Below are 19256 nucleotides of genomic sequence, written 5' to 3' on the forward strand. Positions count from 1 at the left end.
CAGTTTAATTTGCAGTGGAGATTATTTGGCTTGGAGGCCTATGGGTAGGCCCAGGTGACTGAAAAGAAGCACAAGACCCTTTCTTGGCTGACTAGCAAAACCCTTCTCCCCAAGCACTTTCTGCTGGGACCTTGGCTTCTCTTTAAGAAAGCCCGTTTTCTTGATTTAATAGAAATTGCTATTTCTCAGTAGAAATTCTTCTTTGAGTGTATGTTCTCCAGAGGACCATTTCCACCTCAATAACTTCAGTGGAGGAAAGAGCCGGACCTTTCTAACTGCTCGAGATGGAGGAGACTGTTCTTTTTCTGAGGTGTTGTCGTTTGAGGAGGGAGCTCCTGCCTGCAGGCAGGGTTCCAGAAGGGGCTGGTTATTTTTAGCATGGCCTTCTTTCCTTCCCAGCACCTGCCGTGATCTGTAACCCAAGGGGCTACTTAAATGCTAGTGAGATGACTGAGGACAAGGGAGCCTGAGCTAATGTCCTAAAATACCACCCAAGGGAGGGTTTTCTTGCAAGAGCCAGTTCATTTCTAGCTCTGTTGCTTTTCTTGTTCCTCCCCCAAACTGTGGGGCTGTTACAGATCCTGGCCAAGCTGTGTGACTTCTGCCTTGGGAAGAGGTTGGAGAAAACCACTGGATCTGTTGACCTCAATGGCAGCCAGTTTAGTTATAATGATTCTACTCTTGGCTCCCATCTTCAGTTTTTTCCTCTACTGTTTATGCCAGACAGAGGCCACAAGAGGCTCTCAACACACATTTCCCTGAAGCAAAATCCTCCTTTGATATCCATGAAAATATGTGAAGATGAGAGACAAAGTCCAGCTAATGCTCTAGAGCGGATGATGATGATGGGGATGCAAACGTCTTTCTCACGGCAGATATAACTCATTGAATTCATTATCCCCTAAAGATGGTGCAAGCTGGAAATAGAAATATGTTCTCAAGGAGCCTGATACATTTGTGGAAGACAGATGCATCATGGGTCATGAAGGACAATGAGAAAGTCTTAGGAGGTCTCTAATCCTGGAGTTTGACGTCAGCCCATGTTATCCACCACATTCCTCAGGGCCTGTCACATGTGCAGGACTGTGCTGATAAATTCTAGGGCTAGCCCGTGGGGAAGTTCTTCTGTGCATCTGCTGACGTCTTGGGCTCCTCTAAATTCTCCCAAATGCCATGGAGGGCCTGGTTATGAAGTCAGGAGCTTATTTCCAAAGGAAGTGAACCAGAACTTAAATATTTAAATGTGTTTTGTCTCCTGTAAAGTGGTCAGTTTTAATTTACTTGGCTGAAAAATGTAAGCAGTGAATCATACATAGTGACATAATTTAGTAAAAAATGATAGGTATACTTTATGTAATATATATGTGTAATATATATGGGTACATACACAAACATAGAATAATTGGAAAGTTGCATATCAATCTGTTAACTGAATTCATTTCCTCTGAGGACGAGGGGGGGATAGGATTGACTATGGTAGTCAGAAGTATAGCCATGTATTTAAGGTTTCATTTTTATAAGTGGAATATTTTTATGAATTATATAATTAAAGTGTTAACAATCTCTTATTTTTTCTTTACCTTACTTTCAGTATATATATATATATTCTTGAGTATCATATATAAAATTCTGGAGGGTTATAATCGCCTGAGTCCCTTAGAGGAAGGAATGCTAGCCCAAGTCACACAGCAATTAAAAATCAGTTAAAAAATAGAGTGGTCGATCTCCTTCGGGTCACCCAACTGTTCTTAAGTGTCTGTGATTTGTCAGTCATAACACTTGGCACCAGAAATTAAAAATGAACAACCCAGCATTCTGACCTTCTTCGAGATCTTTTATTTCTAAGTCGCTGCTTGTGGCAAGCTCAGATTTCAAGCCATCCACTGGAACTCCTGTCAGTACTATTTTACAAGCACCCCCCCCCCCATAAAATTAGTTTCATTACTCCATCATCTCGTGTTTGGACCCAAAGCAACGTGCCCTTGGCTTGATCACACCAAATTTGCTGCACCTGGTTCCTGATGACTTACGAATGTTTCCAAAATGCAACCTACCTTCAAAGGATCAAGATCTGTCTCACTCGGCAAAGTCAAAAGAATGTGCTACAGAGATGAAGGGAGTAGCACCAAATGTGGAGCTCAAAAATAATTCCAGAAAAGATTCAAATGAAAGAAAAAATGCACAATATTGACTATAGTTTCTTGGATGATGGGATTATGAGACATTTCTGAAATACTTTCTATACTTTCCAAAGTTTAAAAAATGAATTTGGGGGCACCTGGCTGGCTCAGTCAGTAGAACATGTAACTTTCGATGTCGGGGATGTGAAGTCGAGCCCCACGTTGGGGGTAGAGATTACTTAAAAAAAAAAAAAGTGAAAACAAATATGTTTTACTTTTATAATAATGATAAATCAATAAATGTTAAAAAGTTCCTTTAACGAACAGCAACAATGTTTTAGCCATAACTACGAGGCCTCCCCAAGGAGCAGTTTTGAAAGAGACAGTGCTTATAATTCTAAGTTGCCTATTAGGTTACTCGTTGTATTCTGCATGTTTCTTATTTCACAATCGTGGGCTATTTGTGTACTTGTCTTAATGCCTCTCCTAACAGGAATGCTCCTTGAGTACTATCTCTCTCCCCCCCAGCACCCAGCTTAGGACTTCCACTGAATAATAAGACGAGTAATTATAGCAGCAGACTCCCTAGACCAGGCCTGAACAAGGCTAGGACTTGAACCCAGGACAGGCACCAGAATTCCCTTCTTTGGCTGCTAGTTTGCCAGGAATAGGCCTGCAACGTATGTTTATCGAGTGAATGAATGATCCGTGTGTTAAGAAAGTGCAGCCCCAAGATCTTGCAGTTATACATCATTAACAGCAACAGGAAAGCCCACAGCCAGCATCTTCTCAGCTAAGAGAAGAGAGAAAGCAAAGCTCACCGTAGTTTGTTTTTACCCCTGCTCACTCTCTGTCAGCCTTGACATCTGAGCAAGGATGGTGAGCTCATGGCTGGGAATGATGTGCTTCTCCCAGGTGTGTGGTTAGTGTGGAAGCTGTTACCCATGTCCTTCTCTTCTCATCCACCAGATTCTTCCAAGGCATGAGTGCTGGTGGTGGCTCTCTGGGACCCTCCATTCCAGGGAACCCATGGTGGGTGTGTTCCTTGGTGTGAACATTTCTTCTTGGTGCTTGCTGAGCCAGTGGGCCTGGGTGCCCTGGTATTGCTAGAGACAAATAGAAGCCAAGAAGTAAGAGCCCAGTCACTGAGCACACCTGATCTAGTGCAGGGCCAGGCCACACACGAGCCCTCCTGTCCAACCCAACAGCCTAGAGGTCAACACAGGATGTAGACTGCCATGTTTGGGGGAAAAAATGCCTTCTTGGGCTTCGGAGTCACCAGGTAAGAGTCTGAATAGGGATGAAAGTCCTTAATGTCTCCCAGCCTCAGTTTCTCCTGCAAACCAGAGACAAAAAATACCTACTTCATAAAATTGTTAGGAAGAGTAAGTGTAAGAACAAAACCACCATGTCTGTTGCTTCCCTTCCAACTTTCACGTAGGGGAAAATAACCAGCAAACTAATGATTTCCTGTTTACCCCCTGAAACAAACAAGCTCACTGGTCTTGCTAGTAGATGTGCCTTCAGTATAAACCATTGATAAATGAAACTATTTCTTATCATATTTTACATGGAGGAGTCAAGCATACAAACCTCTGTTTATACCTTTTTAGGAGCTGGGAATTATTCTTTTAAAAATATAGGTTTTGGAATTAGACTGAGTGACCTGAATGACCTGTCACTAAAACCTCTCTGTGCCTCAGTCTCCTCATCTGAAAAATGAGGATAAATAACGATACACCATCGGATTGTGGTGATAACTGAGCTACTTCATGAACGTACACCACAAGTGCCTGCCACGTAGAAAGGTTCAGTAAATACTACTTTTATAATTATTTTGAATTTATCGAAAGGTCCAAGGCATGTAAACATACGCTCACACACATATGTGTGTTTGTTGGTCTGTGCATAAAACATTAGCCCAAACACATTGTTTTCACACCATTTGGGGTTGACTTCTTAGCAGTGAGCTCTTCTCCACCCCAAACTCTTGAACAAGGCTGCTCTTCTGTGACTTGGCCTTCTGATTCCTATGCTCTTCCAAACCACTTAAGGTTAGTCGTTTTAACCAGATATCACTTGTATGAAATGCTAGGGAGATGGATCCTTGAAGTCCTGCCAGAATTGTATCAGGTAGGCTCTGGGGACAAGTCAAGACCTGACCTTTATTTGTTTTATTTTTAAATTTTTTATTGACATGTACCATACATACTGGGATGTACATATATCATAAACATACAGCTCACTGAATTCTCACAAGCTCAACAGACCTGTGTAAACCAGCATCCAGATTGGGAATCAGAACGTTCCTGAAGCCCCTTGTGCTCCTTCCATATACTATCTCTCTAAGGGTAACCACGATCCTGATTAGTTGTTTCCTGGTTTTGAACTTCATATAAATCTGGCTCTTAAATTTTGAGCAGCTCAGTGCCTATTTGTTTCTCCCCAAAATCTACACTGTGATTAAGTTTTCACCTGTTTTTGATGATTAATGCAGGTGTCAGCAAGCTTTTATTCAGCGGCAACCTCATGCAAGACACTGTGTTAAGTAAAGCAATAAGACAAAAGGAGCTTGGTGTCTTTGGTGAGTGATTTTTGCAATTTTTCTCAGAGGGCCAACTCGCTGAGCTGTTTCTCTCTAGAATGACGTCCAAGTTTCCCATACTCTGCTCTCTTGCCTAGCTTCCTCCCTGGGTTCTATCCATGGAAGTAAGCCTTCCTTGGTAAAGGTCCCAACGGAAACCTACCAGTGTGTCTGATTTCCAACTCCAGAATTCCAGGACAAGTATCTGACTGGCGTGGCTTGGCCCACTCTTGGTCATATCAACTGTGGCTAGAGGGTTAGGGACACAGGGTGCTAAGGGCTGTGGACCCACCCCTGAGAAGAGGGAGCGCTGCTGAGGAAGGGGGAGGGCCTTGGCTTAGAGGTTCTCAGCAAGGATCAGGGTCCAAACTGGCTCCTTCCCGCTCTGGATAGTCTATGATTTCTTTTCCTTATATACAGATCCTTGACCCAAAGTCTAAACTGATTTATTCATTTTCTGTACCAAATTTGAACTGGAGCACTTCAGAGATAACAGTGCTCATGGAGGACTAAGGCCGATGCTCTCTGAACTCCCATTTGAGGGGGCCTTTCTGGCTCTGATGCAGCAACCAGCCACTCAGGATGGTGGCCCTTTCATCTCGCTCTGAGGATCAGCTGTGGTTTTATAGACACACGTGCTCTACAGTCTCTCCCTGGTTTGGGGCGGGGGTGGGGGTGGGGGGTTGTGTTCTATCACAGCCAGACTTGGCCCCTAAAAACTAATTTCCTAGACGCAGGGACCACCAACTGTTTATGATGGTGATGATTATTGCAGAGCATTGGAATTCCTGCCCAGATGCCAAAAGTCACCCATGTAGAGGAGTGTTTGCAAAGGCGTCCTAAATCCTGCATAAGCTCGGGGTCAGGGTGAAGAGCATAATGCTGGGTCTGTGGTTCCAGCTCTGCTAATGTCATGTGTGGAACAGAGATGGAGGCAGGGAACTGTGCTCAGTTTGCTTTACAGACGTGAGCCCATTACTATTCCTACTCCTTATTTTTATGAATGTGCAAGCTGGGGCAGAGAGTGGTTAAGCGTAAGACAAGGAAAGCCTAGTATCATTTACAAAAAGCTTTCCTCCTGATTATCTCATTTCATCCTCAAGAAACCCCATTTTATGGATGAACTTCTTTCAGCTCAGTTTCCCAATTTTGCATGGGTTATATGTGGCAGAGGTGGGACACAGATTCAGAGTTCTGACTTCAATCCCCTACGGCAAATCCACAAATGGCTGTGAGAAGCAGCCGATGGTGAAGCATGCCTTCAAATGACCCCGGTGACATTCTGGTGTTTCAGAGACTGGTGAGCTCATATACAGATGGAGGAGACTGAGGAAGGACTGAAGGAGAAGGTAATATCTCGACTGAGTTCTTGTCAGTGGGCAGTACTGGACAAGCATAATCTGAAGGAAGGGTACTCCAGGAGGGAAGGACATGAGCTCGAGCCTGGGCAGGAGGAGAAATAGTGGGAATATTCTGACAGGTGGGAGCAGCCGGGACAGTGTGTCATCAACCTACAGGCGGAGGTCTGTGATCTCAGAATCCCGACCATGTTTCTTCAGCTTCTCTGGGTGCCTGCAGTTAGGGACGGGGTGGGGGCAGGGGTGCAGCGCCATATTATTTCCAAGTGCTGGGGAGATCCAGCAACTTTCTAAAAGAAGGAACAATAAAACTTTTATAGACTGTTGCAGAGTCAGTTGCACCGTAAGGCAGAGGCAGACTCTGTGTGTATGTGTCGGGAAATTTGCAGGTCCGGGTGAGCGGATGGGAAGCAGGCTGGTGGTGGGGGGGGGGGGGGGGGGGGGGGCTGGAACAGCTTCTCTGGTCCCACGTTAGTTCCCACCGCTAGAAGCGTGGTTTATAGGAGGACAGGATCCCCTTTCTGAGGCTCAGTTTCCTCATCTACAAAATGGGAGGTCATAACACCACTCAGGATTGCTGCAAGAAACCAATGAGATGTGTCAATTTGTCTTGTGGCCTTACTTTCATCGTTATTTTATACAGTTATTAAGCTTCATCTTTCTCACGGGTGCATATCTTCCCAATTAGAAAACCACAGTCTTTGGGGGGGTAGGGGCCATGTCATCTTCTTCTTTTAATCTTCCACAGTGCCTGACACACACACAACAAATTGTTTCAACGAACAAGTTGGACAAATTCTTAGTAAGGTATATTTACCCATGGCATGAGCCAGTCCCTGGGTGTAGCTTTTTGGAGCCTTACCTTAGTTCCTGAAACTGGAATGAGTCAGGTCCCAGTGAGCTGAAAAGAGCAAGGTGGATTTCACACCATCTTACAGTACTCATCGGTAAAGCTACATCGAGGCCCCTGTTGTATACCTGGCCATGAGTGAGTCCTATTACTCTGGATTTTCTGCTCTAACGAAATAGATTATTTTAGAATCAAGAACATGAAATGTGTTTAGGTAATGATAAATTAACCATCAAGTTATTGAAAAATGAGTGTCTTATCCTTTCTGCTGCTACAGGCTCATCAGCAGAAGAGCAGAGTTAATCCCTGCCCCCCAACCCCTGACCCTCACTGTGTAGGGGACCAGCTTTCCTGTTCTTGAGTCCTGCACAACTTGCTCTGGGGTATGGGGTGGAGGGCTGAAAATGGGCAGTTTTTGTGTGTATGATTGAAAGATCAAGAGGATAAACATCAAGCATCAGGGCTTTTTTGGAAGGTTTAGGCCCAGCTAGGAGGAAGGCTTGATTGTCCTAGAGGAGAAGGGATCAGGCTTGGGGCTTGGGTGGGGAAGAGGATGTGAGACCTTCATTCCTGAGGGTGGCAGGAACCAGGATGGGCTGTTGGATGCTTAAGGACCATGGCCAAACACCATATCTGTGGCGCTTTAGCTTCTGTCCCATAGCTGACCTTGGTATGGTGGTCATGGATATGTTTGTGGAGCAGCCCTCCTTTGAATGGATCTTACAAGCTTGGGCCAGGGATCCTAACTGACCATGGTAGACCACAACTAGAGGACTTGCTCCTATTTTCTCATGGGTCATGAAAGCTCCTGGGAAGGGGCAAGGGAGCCACAAAATATGACCAACATGGGACTTCGTACTGAGGTTGGTTTAATTGGGAATTGGAGCCTGATTTGATTTAATTCAGAAACATTTCAGTAGTAACAATTCTTATAGCTCAAGCAAGGAACAAAAATTTACGTCCGTTAAGCTAACAATGGTGAATGTTATGTAGAGAAATTGCCATAGAAAACTCTCCTGGACCTGAACATTGTGCGTTGAAGGTGGGAGAGGGCAGAGGTTGACATGGAAGAGTTCAGCATCAATCTGCATGATCTTTGGGGGTAAAGTCTTTTTTTTTTTTTTTGAGAGTTTACTTTTGGGATGAGTACCTGGAAACTTTGTGTTTTTGATATATTTGAAAAACTAGGAGGTGCTACAAAACCACAGGTAATCTCTGTAGTGTTAGGAGGGAATTTGGATTTGAGCTTGTCCTCTCACATTGTGTTACACTTTTGTGGTTAGAGGACTATCCAGTTTTAGGAGAAAGCAAGGATATTTTGGGAAGCGAGGGCCTTACTTTGACTACTCTGTATTTTGTTTCCATTCATTTATCTCCAGAGCTCCTGCATTAAGTCCTTCTTTTGTCAGTGAAGTTTCCTGCCTTGGCTCTCCACCAGAGCCTCCCAATCTGGTGTCATCACTAGAGTTTTACTGTTTTGGGGACATTGTCTATTGCTCCAGAAGTCCAGGGTCTACGAAAGGGAAAACCGTGAAGGTATGGTTAAAGAGCGACAGCTTCCCCTTCGACTTTGATATGGAAGGACTGTATTACAGCCCCCTATTTCAAATCAAGGTGAATTCAGACTTAGGAGCCAGTTTTGATGGAAGATCAGAGGTTGAAATAAGCGAAGTGAATATGGTGGGAGCTCTACTAGTGGGAAGGCAAGAAGGTCTGGCTAAGAAGGTCCAAGTGCCAGGTGAAGGGGGAAGGATGTTCCTTAGGGCAGCAGCTCAAGGATGTTTTGTCAGGTTGAGGATGAAGAATCATAGTGGGAGAAAGTCAAAGCCAAAACCAAGGGTACCATAACAGGTGTTAAATCCAAAAGGTGGCTGAGGTGGAAGAGGAGAAGAAGAGGACAGGTGAGAGGAAGTTAGGGGAAGAAGCTGGGCGGAAGTCAGGACCAGATCTGTGAAGGGAGATGGTGTGCTAGGGTGCCCATGACACTCAGTATCTGCTGATCCTCAGGGTCCAGAAGCTGAACACTCATTCTAGTCCCTTGAGAATCTATGGAACTCACCTTCATGCCCATGTGCTTTTCTTAGCCAGCTTGCTGCCTACACTCTGCTCTTTAAATGTTTGAATCCATCTATCTACCTGACCCTCCATCCCCAAAGTGACCAGGGAGTAGGAAGCACGGAGAAAGCACAGGAGTCCACTTGGCCACCAACCAGTAACAATAATAATAATAATAATAATAATAATAATAATAATAATAATAATAATAAAAAAACAGTTTTGATGGAGGACCAGAGGTTGAAAGATGGTTTGCTTTATGTCTCCTTGGCTGTCTCTACTCTGAAAAAAAAGATCTAGAAATACACACCAGCCAGAGTCCTCTCTCAAACAGAATCTGATGTTTGCCTTTCTTCTCTCTTCACTTCACCTTCCAGGAACCTCTTTAACTGTCTCCTCTGGACACTGTACTACGTTCTGGGCTCTGGGATCAAGACAGATCTTAGATAGGGAGAATGGCAGGGATCTGGAGCTGCAGTTCTGGGAAAAGTTACTGCATCAGCTTGGTAACTGTTCCTTCTGTAACCTTGCTGCACCCCTTAGCTCTACCTGGGCCTGAGTTCCAGGTGTGGGCTTCTGACTGGCTTACCATTTGTACCTCCATTCCCTAAGTGTCTGAGACTGAGTTCCTCTATCTAGCTCCCCATACCCCCCCCCCAAAGTCTTGTTCTGAAATCCTTTGCCCTTCCTTCAAATTATACTTGTCCAATACTTTCCTCCCTCAAACCAGACCCTCCAGTCTGGTTCTGCCTGAACGTTGCATTCTAACAAGCCACCAGGATGTCCACTGGTTACCCTCAAGCTACCCTTAGGCCAGCCCACCTCTCTGGACTTCCAGGATTACCTGTCACTGAGACCATCTTTGAACACCTTCCCTGCCTTGGTGGGTCTGTCTTGGCCAACCATCTCTTTTGTGTGACCCATCCCCTGCCCTATAAGCCATGGTTGTGCTCAGCAGTTCTAAAATCAATAATTCAGCAGCCAACAAATAATTCTTTATGGGGCACAGGCTCAGGCTACATGGTCAGTGCTTTGGGAGCAAGGTTCCTCAAATAAGTGACAATTGAGAGGCAATAAATATCACTTTGTAGTGATAGGAGATCAAATGTGGAATTATCCTCATTTAACCTTTTGGAAGAATTATTTGGTAAACATACTAGTTAGATATTGCTGCATAAAAATTACCTCAAAATATAATGGCTTTAAACAAGAATAAATACTTACCTGTCACAGTTTTGAAGGGTCTGGCTGGGCAACTGTGGCTTGGGGCTTCTCATCAGCTTGTAGTTAAGATGTCAGCTGGACTGCAGTTATCTGAAGGCTCTTCTGGTGCCAAGGGATTTACTTCCAAAGTAGGGCATGCCTGGTGATTTGGTGCTAGATTCTGAGAGAACACCGCATTTATTCCCACAAGCCTCTCCGTGACTTCACAAATGTCCCCTTGCCATGGTGGCTGGCTTACTCCAGAGCAAGTCGTCTAAGAGACCAGGAAGGAAGCAGTAATGCGTTTTATGACCTAACCTTGGAAGTCACGGACTGCCCCTTCTACCATATTGCATTGGTCACACAGGTCAGATTCAACACGGTAGGGACAACATCCCGTAACAGAGGCAAGGATCATCTGGGGCCATCTTGGACACTGATCATTGCATCAAAGAACCATTCAGCTTAAAGACCAGAAGGAGAATAAGTTTTACATATTAAAAACATAAGGATATTTGTTTAATGCTTTATCTCCAGTGCTGGAGTAGTACCTAGCATATAGGAGGTACTCAATAAGCATTTAGTGAACGCATGATCGCATGAACAATATACCTTGCTTTCAGGAAGTGCTTTGTAGTTTATAAAGTACTTTTCCTGATCTTATACAATTTTAGAGGTAGGTAAGGCTAGCACTATTCATACTATTTTATAGAAATACTAATGGTATTATTAATACGCTTTTATTTCAGACATTTAAAGTATCATCCAATCAGATGGGACATGGTCCTGATTCTGCTGCTCTTCCCCCATCTCCACTCATATACACAATCAGGATGTGACCCCTGTTTACCAGGCTTTGCCCATGCGCCTGGGCTGTGAGGCAGGTATCTTGAAGTAGAGGTGAAATGACCCTTGGGAGGCTTTTCTGGTTGACAGAGTGGATTTACTGTGAAGCTAGTGACACTTAGACTGGTCACTTGCGTGGGCCCTTTCAGGGCAATTCCGAACATTTTGGCAAGTGAAAACCGTCTCTCTGGGACACAAATTCTAGAAGATAGTCACCCTCTCTTAACAACATTTGCAGTCACCCCAACAATGCAGCTATGAGTGCGCTGTAGAAGCGTTAAGGACCCTCAGATTAGGTGCTAGGTCCAGCTGATTTCCTCCGTCTCACAGGAGAAACCTCTCTTCCATGATATATGAAGGTATTGATATTTTCAGTGTTTTCAACAGTTACATCTTTTTCTTTTCAGGTTCATCTCATAGATGGGATATTTAAAATATAGATACTAAAACTGGGATTTTTTTTCCTTAAAGAAACTAGTTTTTCTTTAGCTAAATAACTGAGAGAAAATCAGATAAAAAATTAATAGATTATGAAATCGATGAAATGGACATAAACTATTCTGATATCAAGAAATATCTTGTAACAACTGAAATTTCAGTGTCAACGGCAGTTTTTTTATTAAGAGGAAGTACATTTTGAAGATAAGTAACAAATAGGGTCTTAGACTGGTGACAATCCTACCTTTAGGGAGAGGCTCATCTGGGTGAACGGAGGCTTCCCCTGGAAGACAGTCTTCTTCTCAGCCAAGGTCTATGTGGTGTAGCTCCTAACAGTCTTGGCCAGGCAAGGGACCCCGGTGAGCCTGGGCTCCTGCAGGCTTATGACCACCCAGCTCCTCCTATGACCTTCATGACCCAGCATCTCTCTAATAAGCTAGTGAAGGGTTCTTGGGCATGAAAAAATAAAAAGAAACCCAGAGGAATCATTCTGTATGTAGTTAAAGTAAATATTTGCTCCCCTTCACTCCCCTATCCTTCTCCAGTTTCAGAAGAATCTTTGTCACTGGATTAGTTCAGCTGAAGTTATTTTTCTTGCCATCTGTAAGGAAGAATTTCCATTTTTTCCAACAAGAAAATAACTCTTGGGCCAAAGGAACTGTGAAAATGTTTAGTCTCCTGGCAGGCAGGCAGACTCTCAGGGTGGCAGAATACCTGCAACTCAACTTTGGAGACTGCCGTTATGTCATTTATGAAATGACCCTTCCTGCTTTCCCTCTGTGCATTCACCATCGAATTCCTGGCTCCCACAATTCACAATAACTATCCTTTGGGATGTCATGGGGAGATTGATTGGGGTGGGGTGGGGTGCTGTTGGAATGCCACACACTTATACAAAAAGGTGGTATGGAACAAGAAAATGGATGCCAGGGTCAGAGATTGGAGAACTGTCTGTAGTCTCAGTTTCGTGCTGCATGATCATGGGCAAGTCATTTCCTGTCTTTGTGCCTCAATTTCCCCAAATATAAAAAGAGTGTGATGAACTGGCTGCTCTTTTTTCTAGGTTTAATGGTTTGTATGACTCACCCTGAAAGGGGGGCAAGGTGAGACAAGAATCAGGATAGTTTGTAAAATGATTTACATGAAATGAGTGGTGAAGAAGCCCATTCTCTGAATATTCTTGGGGGAAAAAAGAGGCCTTATCTTTAAAGCATGTATTTGTGTTAGTGAACTGCATCAGGCCAGGCCGGTGGATGTCAGGGGGGTACTTGTTGGGAAGGGAGCAGGGATTGTGATCACCAAAGCAGATTGATGAGGACCTGGCTTAGGAGGACAGTGGCTGAAGCTATCAGTAGAGGTAGACCAGGAAGCCAGGTGAATGATTAGGTACCAGGAGACAGTTAGAAGGTCAAAGCAAGACAATCTGAGAAACTGAGTAGTATATATAGCAGCAACTGAAGCCTCTCCTGCCTCAGCCAGGGAACCTTTTACATGCTTCCTGCTGAACCAGGGCTGATGATAAGACCACACTGGCCAACTCACTGTTGGCTGGCCCAGGAAGGGTCCCATGGGAAATAAGAGAGTGTGGCTGGAGTGGGCAGTGAAACCATCTAATGTTTTCAAGTGACTATATATTTACACAAATAAGTATGCAAAACCATCTATTGTAATTAAAAGACAAAGTATAAATGATAATAAATTCATTCCTTCAAAAAACTTTAAAAAATCAACATTTAGATAAAAATTGTTTTATAACCTTTTGAAAATGTAGTGAATCTTTAAAAATACTTTTGTAAAAATAGAACTATTTATAATTTCAGCTTTCAGTGTCTGCCTGTGGTTAACATGAAGAATTAGTATCATGCTTCCGGCATGTTATGCCTAGGCCTGCAAATAGACAAATTTAAAGTGTGATTTGTTCATTATCACAAAATATTCTCTACCTATCATGCATTAACTTTTGAATGTCTTCAGAACCACACATTAGAACATAGAAGAGATAAGCACTCAGCACTACTAGGAAAAGATACTTCACCGTGAATGAATCTGTTGTGTTCACATCAGAGAGGAAGAATATAATAATTAATTTGCCTTTACTCCTGTCTATGCATCCCCTGCTCAAATCTTGCCCACCCTCTGAAGGGAGGAGTCCATCTCCAATGCTGGCCTCGGCACAAGCCACAAACCCTGGCATTTGGGCTCATTTTCCTTTTGATTCATAGACCCAAGGCGAAAGACGTGGAGAAGTGTTTCCCCGGGCCTGAATGGTGTTACTCATGAGGGTGGGTGTTTAGGGTTACCCGCTGTGCTGTGGCCCTGCGGAGCTCAGGATCCTGAATGACAGAAGCACTCTTGTGTTCTTCCAGACATGACCGTATTCTGCGTTAGTGACATATGAGACCCAGTAAAGGAAGGGCTCAGAGAAGGGGCCCCTTTCGCCCAGGTCTTGCCCCGATGACAGATGGTGCAATTAAGGGTACCACTGTGGATGAATGCTGGCTAATGATGACACTTTCAAAGCAGAAAAGAAGCTGAACCACAGATAAAGTTCCATTTTTTGGAGTGTCCTTTGGTGAAGCTTTCCCTAATATCTCCTCTTCCCTTATAGACAGGATTAATTAATTACCAGCCTTTGAACCACTCCTATATGTATTTTTGTATTATTACAAATATCACATTGTAATAAAGAATTTAAAAATACGTTAACATTTGTGTCCCTGGCTCGGTTGAAAACGTGGGGATCAGGTTGGTATCTTGATCGTCCCTATGTTTCTTGCGTATAGCGCGGCCACCGATGTATCATAGGCGTGTGGGCGGAAGCGGACTGCGAGTGTCAAGGGCTTGTGCTTTGGTGCCAGACACTCCTGAATTTGAATCTTGGTCTTACCACTTCCCAGTTGGGTGGCTTCAGAAGTTTCTTGCTGCCCCTAAGCCTCAGTTTACTCATCTGAAAATGGGGATAAGTTGCCTTCCCACCTCATACGGTTGTTCTGAGCTTACTTATGGTATTTGTCAAATATTTAGTGCAATGTCAGCTGTTGCAACTATTCCCATTATTAATCGAAACCAAACCATCTCCTTGTCCCACCTCCCAGTGCTGACACGCAAACACACCAGGCAGTGCACACTGGGGCACACGCTTGCAGGGACATTGCAAGGAGGCATTATTGTCAGGTCAATTTCTAATCTTAAAAGGGACGTGGAGTGTGTGGAAAGTCTGCAGGTCTTTGAGCTGACTGGGAAGGAGGGAGGATAAAGGAGTCTATCTAAGCTAAAACAGTCCTGGAACAAATGAAATGTAGATCTTCAGTGGTCAGCCTCCTCCTGGACAGTGACGCTCTCTGGGAAATATTTCCTGCACTAATGGGGTGGTGGTGACGGCCCTGTCCTAAGGCAGCTCCCATCCAGAGCTGAGGAGCTGGAGAGGGGGTGTAACCTGAGACCTCACTCTGGCAGGCCTGAAATCACAGGCAGGCTAGCACCATCTTTCTGAGCAGCAGACTTGCTGGGGCTCAGCTCTGTTTCAGGGATGGTCATGTCCTGCTGGTCAGGCACAGGACATGTCCTGTCTCTGCCACCTGGAAAAACACACAGGCTGTGATGGGCTGGCGTGTTCCTATCTGTCAGCTGACTTGCCCTGAGAGATGCTTTGGCCTCCCACTGCTCCACTCACCACAGTATTTGCTCTTTTGGGCCGTGGGAGTCAAGGTCTGCAGCCTGTGCTCTACGCCTTCCGTGGGGCAGCCCCTGAAACATTTCTAAGCTCTGATTCATCTCCAGGCACTATGCCAGGTGTGCAGGGGACAGCAAGAGAGTAAGAAGGCTCTGTTCTTCTTGTTAGGGAAAGATAATGGGGTGTTAGTCAGCTGTTAATGTAATAAATGTATGTCCTAAGTGTGAAATTAATGCTTTGGAGGGCAAGGGAGGGGCCCCATAGAGTTGACAGGGACATTCTAGGAGGGAGTCTGAGAACAAGTGAGGTTTCTTGCCGTGTTAGGATGGTTCCCTGACCTTCCAGTTGCCCATTTATCCTTGGTGCCCACAGAGCCAGCAGAGGTGCCCCCCCCACTCAGTCGCCAGGACTTGGGTTTGGGGGCAGAGGAGAGGTGTCACACTCAGACTGGTATGAGATTGTAATTCCTAGAGCGGCCTGGGATGAGACTTGCAAATCACTTCTCATGAACACCCTCGGCTTGGGATAATCCTTGGGAAAGGTGACACACTACTTTACGGCTCCCCTTAGGTCAAAGAAGGGATGCGAAGAGAAAGCGCTGCTGCTGGAGCGGGGCGTCTCAGGGTGTGGCTTTCCACCTAGTATGCGTCTCCAGCAGCCACGAGGTTACACAGCAGGCCAGGGGCCCAGGCCAAAGTTCTGGTTGACCTGGGACCACACTGCAAGGACCACAATGGGGTGTGAAGTAGTCCATCTTGGATGCTCTAGGATCTCAGGACAGCCCACGAAGAGTCCTATCTGCAAAGCACTGCAGATGGCGGCGGGGGGAGGTTGTCTCTCGATCATGCTCTGGATTAGTCTCTGGGTGAGTGGGGGGGAGGGTTAGCAAGTTCCTTGTGAGACGAGTCTATTCAACTTCACAAGCAGGGCTAGCTTTGCGAGTTCTAAAGAGCAATTATTAGCGAGAGACCAGGCCGTTCAAGGTAGCTTGAAATACCTGCCATCAGATGGGAGTAATTTTGCCTCTTCTCAAAACCCTGAAAAGGGGCCACATAAGGAGGGACCACCGCCCATGTCCACCATTGTTGTCATCATTACCATTGTCATTTGTCATATAAGGGCAGTCATTAAGCACCAAATATGCGTCAGGCATGGGGCTACGTGCCAATCCTCATAATCTTGCAAGCTAAAAGTACTTTCTTCATCTTACAGGAGAAGCAGCTCAAGTTCAGAGATGTTAACCAGTTTGTTGGAAATTAACTTACCGCGTGAAAGCAGCAGGGCTGGGGCTGGAACCAACAGCGCTCCCACTGCTGTAGCGGGTGTTCTACTTTGGCCGCTGTTTCCTCAACAACAGCAGAGACGTAGTGGCTTTGGCACCAAGTGAGCTTCCTCTGAGTGTCGCTGATTTAAACAGCGAAGGGGTTTATTGGAGAGTCACAGGGTAAATCAGGCACTGACAGAAAGGCCGAAGAACCAGGTAGGAACCCGCCCCTACGAAGACTTCCACATGGGACATTCCACGACGAAAGTATCTGGATGCTGGGAAGCCAAAACAGAAAGATAAACATTTACTGCAGACTCCTAGAAATGGCAGAGCATCGAGAATGTGGTATCGGCTCCCCAAGGAAAATGTATGGTCCAATGTAGCTAAAACCCACAACCATTGGTACCGGAGCCTTGGTGCCTCAAGACAGGAAAAATACAAGTCACTTATACATATTTGAACAGGTGATCGTGTCCCTTCTATTTGCCCCCCACTCACGCAACAACCAAACTTAACTGGGTGAGCTTTTGTAGTGACCACCCCCAGTGTGGCATTAACCTCACTCACTCTACCCAGCCTCCGAGATGGCCCCCAACGATCCTTGCGTCCTGATATTCTTACTCTTTTACAGTCCCTCCCACACTGAATCAGAGCTGACCAGTATGAACAATAGAATACAGTAGATATGACAACATGTGACTTCCAGAGCTCAGTCATAGAGGCACTGCAGCTTCCTCCTTGGTCTCTGGGACAGGTGGCTGTGGGGGAAGCCAGTTGCCATGTTGTGAGGACACTCAAGCAGCCTCATGCTAGCCACGTGAGTGAGCCACTGAGTTTTGGAGTAATTTCTATGCAACAATAACTAGAGGTGAGAAAGAAAAGAGGTAATATGTATGAAAGCAATAACCAATGAGGACACATAGTCTTTACTGGGGCTGAAAGGGACCTTCCAGCAGGTATGGGCACTTCCTCAGCAACAGCTGTGACAAGTTCCCAGATTCTCAGCAAACCAAGGGCTCCCTTATCTGTTTTTCATATGTAGCTGTGTTTGTAAGAGATGCCAAATATTTTGGCCTCCTGGGACAAGGGTAAGGTATTCGTGGGGCCCAAGGTAAGGCAGCTGAGGAATAGCCTTCCCTCTACGGGTAGTGAACTTCCAGCGCCGTAAGCCTGTCTGACCAAAGGCCTTCGTGTGCTGTGTTTCCCCTCTGTGTACACCAGGGATTGGCAGACTATGGCCCTTAGATCACTCACCAGTTTTTATCAATAAAGCTTTATTAGAAAATGCCTGATTGTGCATTGTCGAATGCTGTTTTTGCGCTACAACGGCAGAGTTGAGTAGTTGTAACAAATATCCTATGTGGCCTGCAAGGCCTAAAATACTTTCTCTCTGGCCTTTTAAGGAGCACTTTGCTGACTCCTCGTAGAGATGGTCAAAGCATTGTTGGCTAGCGCAGCTGAGAGCCAGAGACGCAGCCTTGGTTGTCTAGTCTCTGTCCCCAGCTCTGTAGAGGGCAAGGAGGCACCATGGCTTCTCCCTACCTCTCTCGTGATGAAAGACTTTCCAACAGGACAGAGAGTAGAACTACCAAGGAGAATCTCACCAAATCCTGAGATGTAAGCCAATAGAGGTCTGCCCTCCCGTGTTAGTTACCTGTTGCTGTTTAACAATTACCCCAAAATGTGATGCCTCAAAGCAGTAAACAATTATTATCTCACAGTTTCTGTAGGGCAGGAATCTAGGAATGGCTTAGCTTGGTGGTTCTGGCAGTCGGGGCAGTTTCACTGCAAGCCACAAGCATGTTCGCCTTATAACTCCTTGGTGGTCAGGCAACATTGCTGTAAAAGAAAAAAAAAACTGGTTGACAGTTTGTTTTGACAGTTTGTTGGTTTCGTCATCAGTGGACAGTTTGGTTTCATTTCCCCAGTGACGACAGTACTCCTGTTTTTATATTATGGAAATCTCAGCCCTCATCATGGTTTATACAGTGGCCCAGAATTTTGAACCTGCATTTCCCATGGAACTTTAAAATGTCTATCAATGGACATGTGACAGACGTGAACAGACAAGCTCACCAGAGTAGAAGGCTTTCACAAAGCAACTCAAAGCTCAGTTACAAATATACATCCTAGTATTGGAAACTAATACCTCTCTTAACGAAGACAGAAATTTTAGGAAAAAAAGAAAAGTGTGTGCTGAACAAGGAGATGAATCAACAAGGAAACAAAATGTAGTTTTGATATTATGAATGAAAGACAACAGAGACAAATGCTTAGATAAAATCTGCAATATAAACCCTTTTTTGGGTACAGAATTGCTGTGAATCTATACACATTTTAAATGTATTCAAATATTTTGCATTTAACACAGAAATATTAAAAATCTTGTTATTCACGTTTCATGTTTTATTATGTCTTTTTTAATGAGTGTCCCTCCTTTGTTTTTTGTGCTCTTATCTTTTACGTTAAAATTGCTTTATGGCTAATTAGTTATGTGGCAAACACGCTTGCAGCAAAGATGGTTATAAGGAAAATACCAGACATGGGTTCTGCCTTAGGTTCTTTCATGAGGTCAAAATGTTGGGGCTGCCATACCTGAAGGCTTGACAGGGGCTGGATGATGTGGTTTCAAAGATTTTTTTTTTTAATTTTTTTTTTTTATTTGATGGAGAGAGAGACAGCCAGTGAGAGAGAGAACACAAGCAGGGGGAGTGGGAGAGGAAGAAGCAGGCTCCCAGCAGAGGAGCCTGATGTGGGGCTCGATCCCAGAACACCAGGATCACGCCCTGAGCCGAAGGCAGACGCTTAAGGACTGAGCCACTCAGTGCGCCCCGCCCTTTTTTTTTTTTTTTTTTTTTTATT

General features: G+C 44.8%; 1 long non-coding RNA gene across 1 annotated transcript; it reads right to left on the bottom strand.

Moving 5' to 3' along the window:
- Nucleotides 1-1581: 1581 nt before the first annotated feature.
- On the bottom strand, nucleotides 1582-18451 carry LOC103676820. Its single transcript, XR_572240.2, has 6 exons — nucleotides 18114-18451; nucleotides 16393-16669; nucleotides 11699-11903; nucleotides 10192-10444; nucleotides 6925-6963; nucleotides 1582-3226 (listed from the first exon to the last, which is right to left on the bottom strand). It is a non-coding gene; the product is annotated as an uncharacterized LOC103676820 (long non-coding RNA).
- Between the last annotated feature and the right edge of the window lie 805 nt (nucleotides 18452-19256).

This window comes from Ursus maritimus, unplaced genomic scaffold (genome assembly GCF_017311325.1).
Source record: "Ursus maritimus isolate PB19 unplaced genomic scaffold, ASM1731132v1 scaffold_35, whole genome shotgun sequence".
Classification (NCBI taxonomy): Eukaryota; Metazoa; Chordata; class Mammalia; order Carnivora; family Ursidae; genus Ursus; species Ursus maritimus.